This window comes from Helicoverpa armigera, chromosome 8 (genome assembly GCF_030705265.1).
Source record: "Helicoverpa armigera isolate CAAS_96S chromosome 8, ASM3070526v1, whole genome shotgun sequence".
Taxonomy (NCBI): Eukaryota; Metazoa; Arthropoda; class Insecta; order Lepidoptera; family Noctuidae; genus Helicoverpa; species Helicoverpa armigera.
This window is the reverse complement of record NC_087127.1, coordinates 755296-769421: the sequence shown is the minus strand read 5'-3', so window position 1 is coordinate 769421 and position 14126 is coordinate 755296. Positions and strand designations below refer to the sequence as shown.

Here is a 14126-nt window from a genome sequence, read left to right as displayed (position 1 = left end):
ACGTTTTTATATTTCAGCCAAATTAAATCCCTTTCAGTCCAAAGTGCAAGAGATATTTTTAAACATTATTTTGCAAATAGTGCCACACCTACTCGCTAAATAATATTTATTTTTAAATCACTTGTTTACTTGGAAATCCCATTTAGTTAAGACATTTCAAAGGTAAGGACTATTCCGCACATTAATACCACATTATGTCTCAATGACAATTGATTCACAATTTATTTAATTATGATTTTTATACCCTTTAATTACTTTATGCATTTCCTACTAATAAAGCCAAGCTAAAAAGGAGCCAAAGCCGTAAAGTATTTTTTTATTGCAAATGTGAGCAAAGGTGTAGCTTTTCTAACTATAGAACCTGTGACTAGCGAAATAGAGTCCTACCGGCTTGACAAAGGCTTTAAGTTAAAAGCTGCGTAAGACTGTAATTAGTCATTAAAAGCACCTACCATCAAATTATTTATAGAACTATTTTAATGAAACTGTAGAAAAATATGGAATAACTACAATTAAAAAAAATAAAGTTAACGTATATACTTTAAAAATATTAAAGTTTTCTGCTTGTTATCAAAGTACATTAAAACTAAAAATGAAGCAGTATCAAATAATAATTAGGTTTAAGATAAAAATAACTACTACATAGATTTGTAAAATACTGAAAGAATTCGTGACAGATTACTATTTTTCCCTAAACGATTTCTATACATATGAGAAAACCCGGTAATTATTCTCTTGCTCGCTAGATTTTGATCCAGCGACTTCTCTTCTAAACAAACACAAGAAGCCAATAAAGTTTGTAATTAACTAGAAGCCTATTTAATTACTCAAATCCTTATTAGATTGATTTAAACGAAAGATTGAATAAAAACGTTTAATCATAAATAAAATGGATGTCCATTTTCATTACTAAAATATAAGAAGAGTATGTTAAAATAAAAATATATTAATATTACCGCGATGAAATCCGTAAAAGTAGTTTTTTTTGTGTCAGAAATCAATATGTAAAAATTATTTCAATAAATTACATTATAGTATTTAGATCTTATTTAAATAAATTATTTTTACCTTTACTTATGTATTATTAAATCAGGTTAAATCATAGTAGGTAAGTCTACTTATAAAGTTACTAGACATAATTATTATAAAACCTCCAACATACATTACCATTTCACTATAGGGACCGGTATCTGTCAGCCTTCCGTATCCTGTATAGTCCAGGATAAAAACTAGTTTTCTATAAATAGGATAATGTACATACATGCCAAGTAAAATCATAAAATAATCATTCATTTCAAATATCCACAATTTTTTTCATGTATATTTATATTATAAAGTTTAATCGTTTGTTTGCTTGAAGGCGATAATCTCAGGACCTGCTGGACCGTTTTTTTCAGTGAAAAGATTCTTCCAAAGTCAGAAAATCCGTTTTATTGAAGAAGGCTATAGGTTTCTTTTATCTGGATACACAGAGTAGATTCAACGGGACGCAATTGGAACCGCGAAGAACAGCTAGTCTGTCATAACTAGAGAGATACCAAAATATTATTTCTTATTTTTATTTTGAAATTATGAAATAGCGTGGTAATTAAAACGACATATGTATTTATTTTTAATCAAAGGAAACTAAATAGTCTTCCCTCTTTATTTCAAAACTAGATTATACAAAAAGGCAAAGAGTCCGATTGGAATCTTAGGAAGGGCTTAAGATAAATCTTATCTACCATTAAACCATATAGGTACAAATTTCTAGTTAATAAATATTGAATCAGGTAAGAACTATATCAGGTACACATCTGCCGAGTTACTACTTATTTCTGTCAAAGCTTCCCCCATATCCTGGTAAATATCCCCCATATCCTTTTAAATGCTACCAAAAAAAGCTAAAACCTTCTCAATTATTCAATCTATCTCCACACAAACTTCATCCAAACCATTCCAGCAATTTCGCTGTAAAAGTACCTATCCAGACAGACTTTCGCATCCTATCTTGGTTAGTACATTTTAGCCTTGAATTGATGCACGCGTACATCCGAAGGCCAAGCGAGATAGCTATAGCCTAGCATACTATAGTATGCACTACTATATAGCGTAGCATATTATAGCTACATACGTCTATAGTGGAGTCATTTAACTCTTGATTTTCAAACGACATTCATTTGTTTGCTAGCCTAAAACTATTCAGTGTATCATTGTGTTGATGCTGTGTATGTGTGCGTGTTTGTAAGTGTGTGTGTAAGCTGATCTTGGTCTATTAGGTATGTTTATCATAGACCAAAGTCGTGAGGACAAAGTTACAATTGATGTGGGGTTTTTTGTTTCTGATTAAAATAGGTGAATCATGAAAATTCGGAAAATGATTGCTGTTTTGTTTGGTGTGATGAATGATCTATCTGTACCTACTAATATTATAGAAGAGTATGTTTGTTTGAACGCTCTGATCTTAGAACTTCAGTATTAGATAGACAATTTATCGAGAAAGGCTATATAAGTCTATATAACATTTTTTTAGGGTGCGCTGAATAGTATCCGCGGGGTGCGGGTTAAACCTCTAGCGGAAGCTAGTTAATTAAGTTTTGAAATAAGTATGAAAAATAGAAGTATGTATATATATCTATGCTACATAGAAAGTCATATAAGAGTTGATATATCTTTGTTTTTTTTCTTCTGTATGCCGTAGTAGCAATCGTGCATATTTCAATTGAAAAACTTCTAAAATAGAAAGTCCTTATTTAGATATTGACGCAATGAAAACATTCTACCGAAATGTACCATGCGTCTGCGCAGCAAACAGATATTACGATTCCTCTCTATATTTTCAGGCTTGATATGCATTCAAAGTACATTTTCATTCAAACTAGGTGTGTGTAGTGGTACTTATATAGTATGGTACGTATATAGTGGTACGTATAATATCTAATATAAACCTATGTAGTGGAGCTTTTCACCATCACCGTGGTTTTTATAAAGAAAGAATTTCTATACATTTGTATCATCAGGAAATCGAACTACCTTCTTACATTCATAGCAGCAAATACATATATATATAAGTTAATGCTTGAATAAAAGAAGGAATAAGTTTAGTTATAGAAATTCCAGTTAAAGCAACCTTAATTTCCTAGTACGAGTTCCAGGTAAGGAAATCTGAGGATCTATTGTAGATAATAATTCTCCATTTTCCCCACTTTATTATGGGTAGTTTTGTTAGTTTTAAGAAGCTGCAGTACAGTAAAAATAACCTCTACCAAACTCCGCAGCTATACCTACCTAAAATTATATTTATTTAGGCAGGTACTTATTTAAAGACGCAATTCATTGCAAAGGTTTTCAACTAGGTAGATACTGGTACATCTTAAACCGAAAATAAGTCATAAAATAAACATAAAATGAAGGCTAGGGACCAATATACTAACATTCTGAATGCCCTTCATACAAACCTTAAGCTTTATCGCGTCCTATTCACGCGCGATTAATCTGTGCGACAAGTTCGTGAATGGCAGTCTAGACGAGACGACTTTTTTGTCGGCGTTTGTAAAGACGATTAGGTAGGTTTAAAAGGATGTTGGTGTAAATTTTGGGACTGTCGTGGAAGGAATATTTTTTTCTAATGTTTTTATTCGTTTCTCGGTATGGTATTAAAGTTTTAGACAGTTTTAAATAAATAAAAAGTCAAAAACACACATTTGAAAAATATGTCTTAAAATTCCGCTTAATTAAGATAGAAAACGAATCAATGTCGGTTAAGTTAGTTATAAAATATAATACTAACAATTACTAAGAATCGCATGAACTTATAAGTCGGACCATCCATGCGACGCCTTAACCTCAAGTACAGAGAAAATAAACTAACAAATAATATAGGAAACAAAAGCGAGTCTCGTAAAAGGACGGCCAAGAGTCCACTTGTTGAATACCGCCAATTTACTCTGAACTTTGCTACCATATAAAAACCAAGGCGACAGGGTTCAAGCTACACTGGTTATGTACGTAAGTACTGTTTTCCATCTATGACACAGAGTCTTGATACTTTAAAGTACCAATGTAGCGTGACCTTTGTCGAAGAACAATTTACAAGGTAACGAGTATCAAGATGAATTGGTCGTGTTATACTGCAGGTACAGTATTTCGTCAATGACACTATGCTCTTTGGAAGACTACCAATTTATAATGAGCTTCTGTGGTAAAGGAAATGTTCAAGGTAGGGGGTCAAGGTATTTTGGGTGGTTGTAGTGTTAATGAGTTTCCAACTCTGTTGCATGGTGTTAAGAGCTTATTTTGTTTGGATTGAATAAGTCTACTATTTTGTACGTAAGTACGGAAGATTCAAAATGATCATGATTTAAAATGGCTATTTTCTAAGACTGTAGTTTAAAAAACTAGCTAACTTAGACCTCTGCCATAGATATAAGATTTTTATATGCCGTGTTCAGGTTGTGTTAACTGTGTTTTCCATTTACGACACAGTGTAATTTTATTTTAACGAGACATTGAGTGTGTAGATGCACACAAGGACATTGTGTCTCTTTTGATTTGCTCATGTGTGAAAGAGATGGCAGATACAATGGTACATTTGTTTACGAGAAGACTTTATTAATAGACAGATGATTATTTAAAAAAATTCTAGTTAATATAGAAAATAATTATTTTTCCAAGATAATTTATTTACAAAATTGGCATTGCCTTCATTTAGGTATTTCATAATATTACGTAAAAGACACAAGATCTGAGTTTTCCACAGGAAATAACCTTCTCAAATCCTCAGCCAAAAATCTAGACAGTTAATTTGTGACTGCATCAATTCCTAGAATCGGTCTAGCCATGACCTTACATTATCTGATGTCTGCTTGCAAATTACAAGAAAACTATTCAAGTCTATTGTATAGTTCGTCTCGCGTCTGTCAAGCTTCGGGTAAAGTCGGAACCCGAGCGTTCCCGAAGTGTCCCGAATGTGCCCGAAGATCGCCGAACAATTGATTCGTTTATAGTTTGTAAGAGTTTTATTGTTGTGTGTTTATTATTTTTGTGTGCATATGGTTGTTACTTTGAAACTTTTAATACTTGAATAGAGTCTATAATCAATTTATATTACAATACTAGATAAAAACTATTTCTTATTCGAATTCAATAATTGTTATTTGAAATTACTTTTGGCAGATTTCAAGTAGGTAAAATACATTCGTTTTTACAAGGAGTGTTAGTTAGAAATCCATTCATTTAGTCAGTTTGGGCACGTTTCACACGAAAATTACTGAGCCAACTGTGGTTAGACTTTCACTGCTGCCTTTCTGTGAGACATTCTTGACACCGTTAGAACATAAAGAAAAACTAAAAATTAAAGTCTTAGTAACAGCTTATATTCTTGCCATTGACATAATTAATAAGTAGATAAAGTCTTAAAAATATGGATTAAGGAATAATTAATTGTTTACATAAATTATAACAAAAAGTAGTATAAGCGCAAATAATATTTTTAGAAATATAGGCTAGGTTCACTTGACATTAGTAAAACCGATGTTCATTGGTAGATTCTACGTATGGGCTGTAAGGCTATGTTTATACATAGAACTTATGTAAATAGAAATAAACAATATAATACTATGTTTTAATACTAATTAGCAAACAATAGCACATAACGTGACTATCGCGTGACGTTCTCAAATGTAATTGGTCGGCTTTTGTTTAATTTATTGCACAAATCATAGTGGACTGAACTAATACATAATATGAAGGTTATTTAATTTATTTTAATATACAAGTATTATGAATACCTATTCAAAGTATGTCCCTTTAATAATTTAGAGGCTGGTATCGTCAGCTTATCCAGGAATTCTTACATACTAATATTGCGAAAGTAACTCTGTCTGTCTGTTCGAGCTTTCACCTTATAACTACTGAACCTATTTACTAGCTAGCGCTTTAGAAAGGAGACACTTAGGATATTTTTTATCCAGCTGCGGGAGGAAGTTTCTTAGGACGTGGGAACAGCTAGTATGAAACATGTTTATAGTTTTTTTTTGCAAATTTTCACATGCATAAAACGACTATTTTAAAATCGAAAGAAGATAGAAACCAAGTTACAAATGATGCGAAAACAATGAAAATTAAGGATATGGATATAGTCCCATACGAAATGAAATGAAATCGTTTATTTTGCAAGTTGGACATTACCTACATCACTTTTACACGTCATTTTAAGAACGCTGAGGTCGGCATTTCCTAACTGACTGATCCCTGAGAAGAAACGCCGAAACAAACTCAAGGGTCATAGTCTCTTTAACATAAAATAGCTTCATAAAAATTACCTACCTGTAGGTAAAAAATAAAAGGACCCCAGTAACTCAATACACCAGCCTATTTTAAAAACTTAAACTGGCATAGTAACTTGGATCTAAGAAAAGCCAGTATGCAGAGGTTTCCGTAATCAAACTCGAGTTTCATGGCCATCCGGTGCATGCTATGCGCGCGCGCACCTTGGACTCACTTTATTTTTGTTTTTCATTCGTAGCTCCACGAACAGATAGACATGGATCAAGGAAATAGTTTCTGCAAAATAAGGTTGCATTCTAACTGACATGTGTTTTAAAAAAACTGTTGTTTTATGTTTCATGTCAGTTTTCTAACTAAATATGACTGTGAAAAAAAATAATTTGCAATAGTTTTTTTACAGGTTTATACAGATTTTGAGATATGTTGTTTTACCTCTCCTTAAGAGGTCTTACCGTCTTCTGTACTAAGAGTTAGAGTCCTTCTTATATACTTAAATAAAAAATATTTTATTATATGTCCTTGCAATATCTATATCGATGAACAGGTCACGACAATCTTCGTTTTTCTAAAATGTATAAAAGTTGGGTAGGTACTACTAACTGCACAACAGTTAAAATGCATGAATGAGTCTTGATGCCTCAATTCAAAGCGGCAAAGTTATGTGAAGAGACCTATAGTGTTATGTTCTCACACTTTCACTGTCGTGACAGAACTGAGGTACCAATTTTACTTTTAACTATCGTGAAGTTACTAGTGACCGAAGTTAACACAAACAATAAAAGGTTAAATGTCAAAGGTGCTTGCATACCTCAGTATAAATTCCTAGAAATTAAGATCAATTAAATGAAACGGTTTCCTTGTTTGAGGAGAAAATAATGGGCTGAAGAAAATAATGGCATCACCGGTGTCGTAAAATGCAATAATCATTCGATCGAAACTACTAAAATATTACTCCTAATAATACAGCCGACAAAGTTATCTTTTTATACTAGGCTGGATCCTTTTAAGATATATTTAAAAAAGAAGGTACCTATGATTAATTAAGTTAAATATTTTATTTAAAGACTCATTGACCCCATAGTCAAACCATTGAAACGGTTTTGTGGGGCTTAGCATAATCTTGACTTACTTTCTTTGTAATAAAAAAAAATAACATTTACCATGTACCATGAAAGTAATTGCTGTCGAAATTAACCAAAAAATTAGTCGTTCCCATGCGATAAATAGGTATATTTTAAAGACTGAAAAACTTTTTTTTCTCAAACCTCAAAATTATTACCAAGCTTAATCAAATGCTACTAAAAGATATCTTAACAAGGATAAACAAACAGACATACAATTAACAGAGCTATATATAACAAAAGAAAGATGTCCGTCAAGGCTGTCTCGCTGAATAACCACCGGCTGCGCGCGCGCAGCTTTTGTATTGCCTCGCAGATTTCACACTTATATAGCTTATAGCCTAGTATTTAAGATAAAGGGTATACTTTAGTTTATAGAAGTAAAGTAGTTAAAAGTATTACTATTTGAAAATCCATTTTGTGTAGTGTAATTTTTTATCCGACAGCTGAAGTGTTTAGGTCGTGCGTATCTTGTAGGCATGTAATATTTTTTATTACTTCATACATAGCTTGTATACAGCTAAAAAGATTTATCTAGGTAACAGAAAGTTACAGTCACTTCTAAAAGACTTTTTCCGCTTTTCAGAACTCGATTTTATTTTTCTGTAAAAAGACTGCAAAAAAAACTTACCTACATTTTTTGTAATTTCTGAGAACATAATGTATGTTTAAGGAGATGCACTTGAATCCTTAAACTTTTTTGGAGTCGGTTAAAACATCCTACAAGTCTCACCCTCGTACCACGTGCAGTAGTGTGCAACAAAAGCACGCTGTTCGGTGCATCAAGGCCGCGTGAGTAAGCCGCCTATAGTAAATAGGTACGTACAAATAAAATTAAGTTAACATTAACTTAGATCGATCCAAATGTAGACAGTAAAACATAGTTTTTTATACTTACATTAACTTTTAAGGTCTACATTTTTGGAAGTCGGTACAATTTTTTAATGACTTTTTTAAGTATTCTAAGTAATTTTCGGTACATTTTATACTTACACAAAGACATACATTGGGCCACAATTTTTTGGGAAGTCGGTTAAATACAAGTCTCTCGTACCACGTGCAATAGTACACTTTCAGTCATTATCGAGAAACATATGTATGTATGTATGTATGAAAAGGGATATATGACCGAACTCTTTGAAGTCGGTTAAAACATCCTACAAGTCACCCTGGTATCACGTGCAAGTGCAACAAAGCCGCCGTTGCATCAAGGCTGCGTGAGTAAGCCGGCTGCACTCGCAGCTTTTCCTTATCGCTTCGAGCGCCGTTTTAACTTAGACTAGCGTTTTATCAAGAGATTTTTGTGATTATTATGTTGTAGAAACCTAAAGGTTGACTGGTAGAGAACGCCTAAGGCGTTAAGTTCGCCTTTGTACATTGTTTTTTTTTTGTAAAATGTGTGTAAAAGGTATAGTAAATAAAAATAAATAAAATAAATAGACAATAGTATAGTTGTAAATGGATGTTGAAATATAAAAAAGATTTCTGTATGTAAGATTATATTGTATGCTAAAAAGTACTAATATCACGATAAAACGGTAGATATGGCTTAGGTATATTTTTTTGAAATTATTTAGCATAGATATATAAGTATCTGAAAACTTAATTACTGAAAACACTCAGTTGTCTTCTAATATGCTTTAGGAATATATCGGGTGTGTCGTTCACAATCACATTAAATTATATCGCATATACTTTATGATATTCTATGGCGAATTGTAAAAAAAATAACCTAATCCATTCAGTGGTTTAACCACAGGAGTCATTTTTCGTTTTTATAATTTACAACATCATGTGTAAAGCAGAGATAAAGTTAGGAGTATCGTATGTTTTGATCAGTTGACAGCTGTCAGTTTTCAAGGGAGAATTTCAGTTGTTTGTAATGACTGACTTTTATATGGTGTTCTAATTTTTGCACATTTTTATTCCATTTACTTTGTTTGAAAAAATCATTTTTTTTATTTTACGTATTTCTCTTTTATCTTTGTGTTAATCGACATATATTAACCAGTATATTAACGCATTTCATTTAATGTGATTATGAACGACACACCCGATATAGGTATAGAATAGGGATTAGGAAATACTAAAAACACATTCACCAATCCTTAACTCTATCAATAAGTGACATAAAGAAAATCAAAAGAATGAAACGTACAGTTGGTAACCGAAGACAATTTATTTTCAATAGTTCTATAATTTTTAACAAAGTATTTTTTTAAAAACATTGCGCAACACTAACATATTAAGCTATTATTCGACCTCTACTTCCGCGGTTGAAACGCATTAACTGCACCTATAAATAACACGCAAGGAAATATGAGGGGGGGGAGCGCATCAGGAGACAGGAGGGGGGGGGGATTCGAAAGTTGCACAAACACATCACCTTGACCCTCATAGCTAGGCTCGCCGCCTGGCTTCGGCTGGTTTTTTGGGACGCTTGCAATGTTGCAATGTTTGCTTGAAGTTTTGTGTGTCATGTTTGATTGGTTATTCTGCGTTTTTTTGGTATCAATGTAGTTTTTGGGGAATATAGTAATCAACTCGGTTATGTAACTTTATCGTATATTTTTTTTATATATATTTTATCATAAACAGTTCTGATTCTATAGTTAGTTGACACATAATCGACTGTACCTCGTCTATATTCTTACTATCAATGAATCTAAATATACTTTCAGTACCATTAACTATCTCAAAAACCCCACACACGAAACCAATAACCACTAATTTAACAAAAAAAACAAAACAGTTCGACCGCACTGCTACATAGAACATACTTAATTACCATCAATTAGCAGACCACACATCACCCCTAAACAAGGCTTAGTGACGTCATTACCCCCCCCGCCCTCCCACCTTCACCCCCCCGGGGCAGGACACGTCATGGCGAAGGAACTCACCCTTGGATGGGGAGAAACTACTTTATGGAGGAAATGGAAACGGAATTCAGTTTAGTTTGCGGTTAGTGAGTTATTTCGTGAAAACTGTTTTATTTTTTTTTTGGGTTTTGTATATAATAGGTTGAACATACATACGTAAATTACATTATAAAATACCTACATAAACTAAATTATTGTCAATTACCGATTTTGTGAATAACTTTACAGCGGTTAAGGATTAAAGAAAGATTTAAATATCATTGACAAACATAAGGCTTACTATACATTTTCGACACTAAATTAATCTTGAACCACAGTGGTTCAATTTGCTACAGCAAGAATACATTATAGCTCCTTTAAGCAAGGTCTTTGAAGCCTTTGTCCTGAATTGGCATACAGTTTTCACCACCTGTAGATCGAGAAATACGAGCTGTTTGTTGAGCAATACATAACATTGTTAATTGAAAAAGACGTAAAATAAACAAGTTATTAACAACTAAAATTATCAGCATATTTCGTAAATCCATGACACTTTAAAATAGTAGGTGTTCTTAAAAACTTTAGTGGTAGATTTAAACCAAAATCTTAAAAAAATAGGTAATAGTTTAAACGCAGCACTATTAATCTACTATTATAATACTACACTATTATAATACTACAGTAGTATTAGTAGGTATGTGGTACTTTTTAATGCCACGTTTTATAATAACACTAATGACGTAGTTTCAAGCATTATTTCCCACTTTCTAATACTTTAAGCTCATGGTATCCCACGTGGGGTACAACGTCACTATCTATGCACTCGTGTCGAGTGCGTTCACGTGCTTACGTCACAGATACGCACGGAGTAGAGAGAGTGGGTAGAATGGGGACTTGGGACATTTGAGCGGTTTAATTCTGTTGGTTTGAATGCTGTGTGTCTGTAAGTTTTGCTATCTTTAGATACTCGAAAGATATACTCAAAGTAAAAAGAAGACTGTAGAAGTCTTAGTATAAGTACCGTGAAAAAAATCCTAACTTTCTAAAAGAAAAAGAAACTTTCCTTTTTCCAAACCCAATTTTTTTTCAAAATATTCATTTTTTTTTTCAATAACTACTTTTTCATAAAATTACTACATTACTATCCTCTATCCTCCCATTAAAACTTAAACTTAAAAGTACATTACACTACGCTACGAACTAACGCACAATACTACTACGAAATTCTAATTCTATGCTACGCACATTCTCGTAGCATAGATCGTAGATCTGCTACGGCGTAGCTCTACAGTTTTCGTAGCATAGACCGTGTCTACGCGCTACGCAATCCATTCAAACTCGATACTCGTATTTCACAAAATATGAATGTGTATTGCATTTGTGTGTATCATGGAGGAAGGATAGATAGTGGAGATGCCATAAGGAAGGTAGGTCAGGTGCCTTCTTGTAGGTCAAGATTACTAGAACTATCGAAACGTTCGAGTTGCTTGAAAGTCCAAATTAAGACAAATCTGTCAAAGATTGGTATTTACTGATTGGTGATTTGTTTTAAAAATAAATGGAGAAAATATTTTATTTTTCCATAGAAGTTTTATACCCATATTCGACATATATGAAAAAAAAGTAGCTAGTAAAGTTCGTCGTCGCCCAAATACCATTACACATACTGAAGAGAAAGCATTTTGACGCTACTTCCTTGGGAGATTTTGCGTTATGACATCTCTGCTATTTTGTTCTCCATGGTTTGTACATATAAATCTGAACATACATATGTATGTGTGTTTGTGTATTTTTTCAATATTGTAATAGAATTTGTACGTCAGAGTTTAAAAATAGTCAGTTTACGCAACACGGATTAAAATTGTGAACGATTGGCTGTTTTTTTTGTTATTTTTTATTCGTGTTTACTTTTGAACGTTTTGCTGTGTAGGAGAGATTTATATTTGGGATTTTTTTGATTGTTCGGCGCTTAGTTCAAAAGTGGGTGTATAAGCCCTGGGTATTTATTTTCGATTGGGGAATATTTTTGTACATTTTTTTTTAGGATTCGATAAATCAAGCCTGTGTGTTGTAACGTATAGAATAATTTAGAAAGTATAGCTCAGACCAGCCGTGGCAGACATTGCTAAACAACTGATGTCTTACTTGATGCATTTTAATTAGTTTTGCTTACGTAAGTATTGTATATATAGTAACTAAGTCCTCTTCCAATTTAAGTATGACAGACAGACTTGAAAACAACTTTTTCAAATCATGTTAGTTATTTCTAGCTTTTCAAAAGATAGATTATGTAGGCTGTATGTATTTTCATTCTTTAATTTTTCTATGAAATACTAGCTTCCATTTGCGTCCTGAAGAATGTTCTCGCGTCATAACAAAAGGTAGCAAGTTATTGTGATGTAAAAGTTATATTACTGAAGATTTATCACAAACTAATTTAGCCACTACAGCTTGATTGAGAGCATCCTAAATTAAAACTTTTAATTTTTTCTTAGCCTGAACTATCCCACTGCTGGACATAGGCCTCCCCATTTTGTCTCCACACCTCTCAATCTTTCGAGTGTTCCCACCAATCACATTTATTATTAAAAGATGTTGCAGTAAAATATTATATTCTAGGTGGTGATTAAATTGCAGATAAACTATATTTAAGTTAAGATTAATTTTAGATTAACATGCAACAACACAGCTTTCAAGAAGTTTTATTAGTAAGTATAAAGAACAATTGTTATGCTAATCATTTCAGGGAAGATACAAATTGTTAGTGCACCCAGCGTGACGGCTGCCCTTCATAGGACGAAGATATCTTTGTGTATCTCTTACAGCAGTAATGATAGCTTTAGGATTAAATACATGAAGGATTAATTAATAGTATTACAATAATGTGATAAACAGCAAAATTAAGTTCAATCATTAGGGAAACATCTTTCAATCGCTCTAAGGTTTGATGTTAGAGACCCGAGTAAGGCGAGCCTTAGTACATTATTTTTCTATATTGTGTGTGTATTAAAACATATTTGTGAGTGGAATAAGATATAGCATCATGTAATAAAAAACATAATCTATATTTAAAGTTTGGAACAAACTTCATAAGTTTTACTAAAAGTTATGTGTCTGGGTAAATATATCTTATTTTCTAATAAAGTTACTAATATTTTTAAGGGACTTTGGAAATTGTCTATGTAATAAATCATTTATCCCAATCAAATCAGGCTAGCTCAGTCAAAAGTTTTGTGATATCTATAGAAGACATCTACATGTCTCGGAAATTCGCAGATGACTAAATAACTTAACAAGATATCGTTTCCGGTTTTCCTCAGTAAAAAAAAGATCTCGTCTATCGAACACAAGAACTCCATTTTCACGCAAATACAATTTTATAACGAACTTGCAACGAAAATCTCGTTACCGGCTCCCTAATTATGCCGAAATAATACGTGGAAACGCGCCATTGTTGGCGAAAAAAAAAATGTTTTTGTCAAAAATGGACGCCATTATACGATTCCCGCGCAATGATGGCAAGATGGCGGGCCTATTTAGATCGAGCCTTCTATTGGCGCGCTATTTAAAAATGGAATGCACTGTCCTTGGCTGGCGAGGTTCGTTGACCTTCCGATGCATTTTGGCGGTTTCTCTTCACACACAAAACGTTCTAAGTTTGAATGCAACTATCAATCGAATTTGGACTCTATTCTTGTTTAGCTAAAGTATTATTTAGGCTGTTCATTGTTAATACAATGTAGGAGCCAGTCGTTTTTGTCAATTCAAATGAATTTAAACTCTTTAGCATTGAATTAAGGAGGGAATTCAAATGTGCCTTAATGAATTATCTCTTGTCTGCTGTTCGATTAAATTTATACTTTATTATTACTGCAAT

General features: G+C 32.7%; 2 protein-coding genes across 11 annotated transcripts in view; one reads left to right on the top strand and one right to left on the bottom strand.

Moving 5' to 3' along the window:
* The window catches only part of LOC110383678 (protein lin-37 homolog), a 358932-nt gene that overhangs the window by 188079 nt on the left and 156727 nt on the right, over window positions 1-14126 (bottom strand). The window lies entirely within an intron of this gene.
* The window catches only part of Br (broad), a 144029-nt gene that overhangs the window by 1116 nt on the left and 128787 nt on the right, over window positions 1-14126 (top strand). The window lies entirely within an intron of this gene.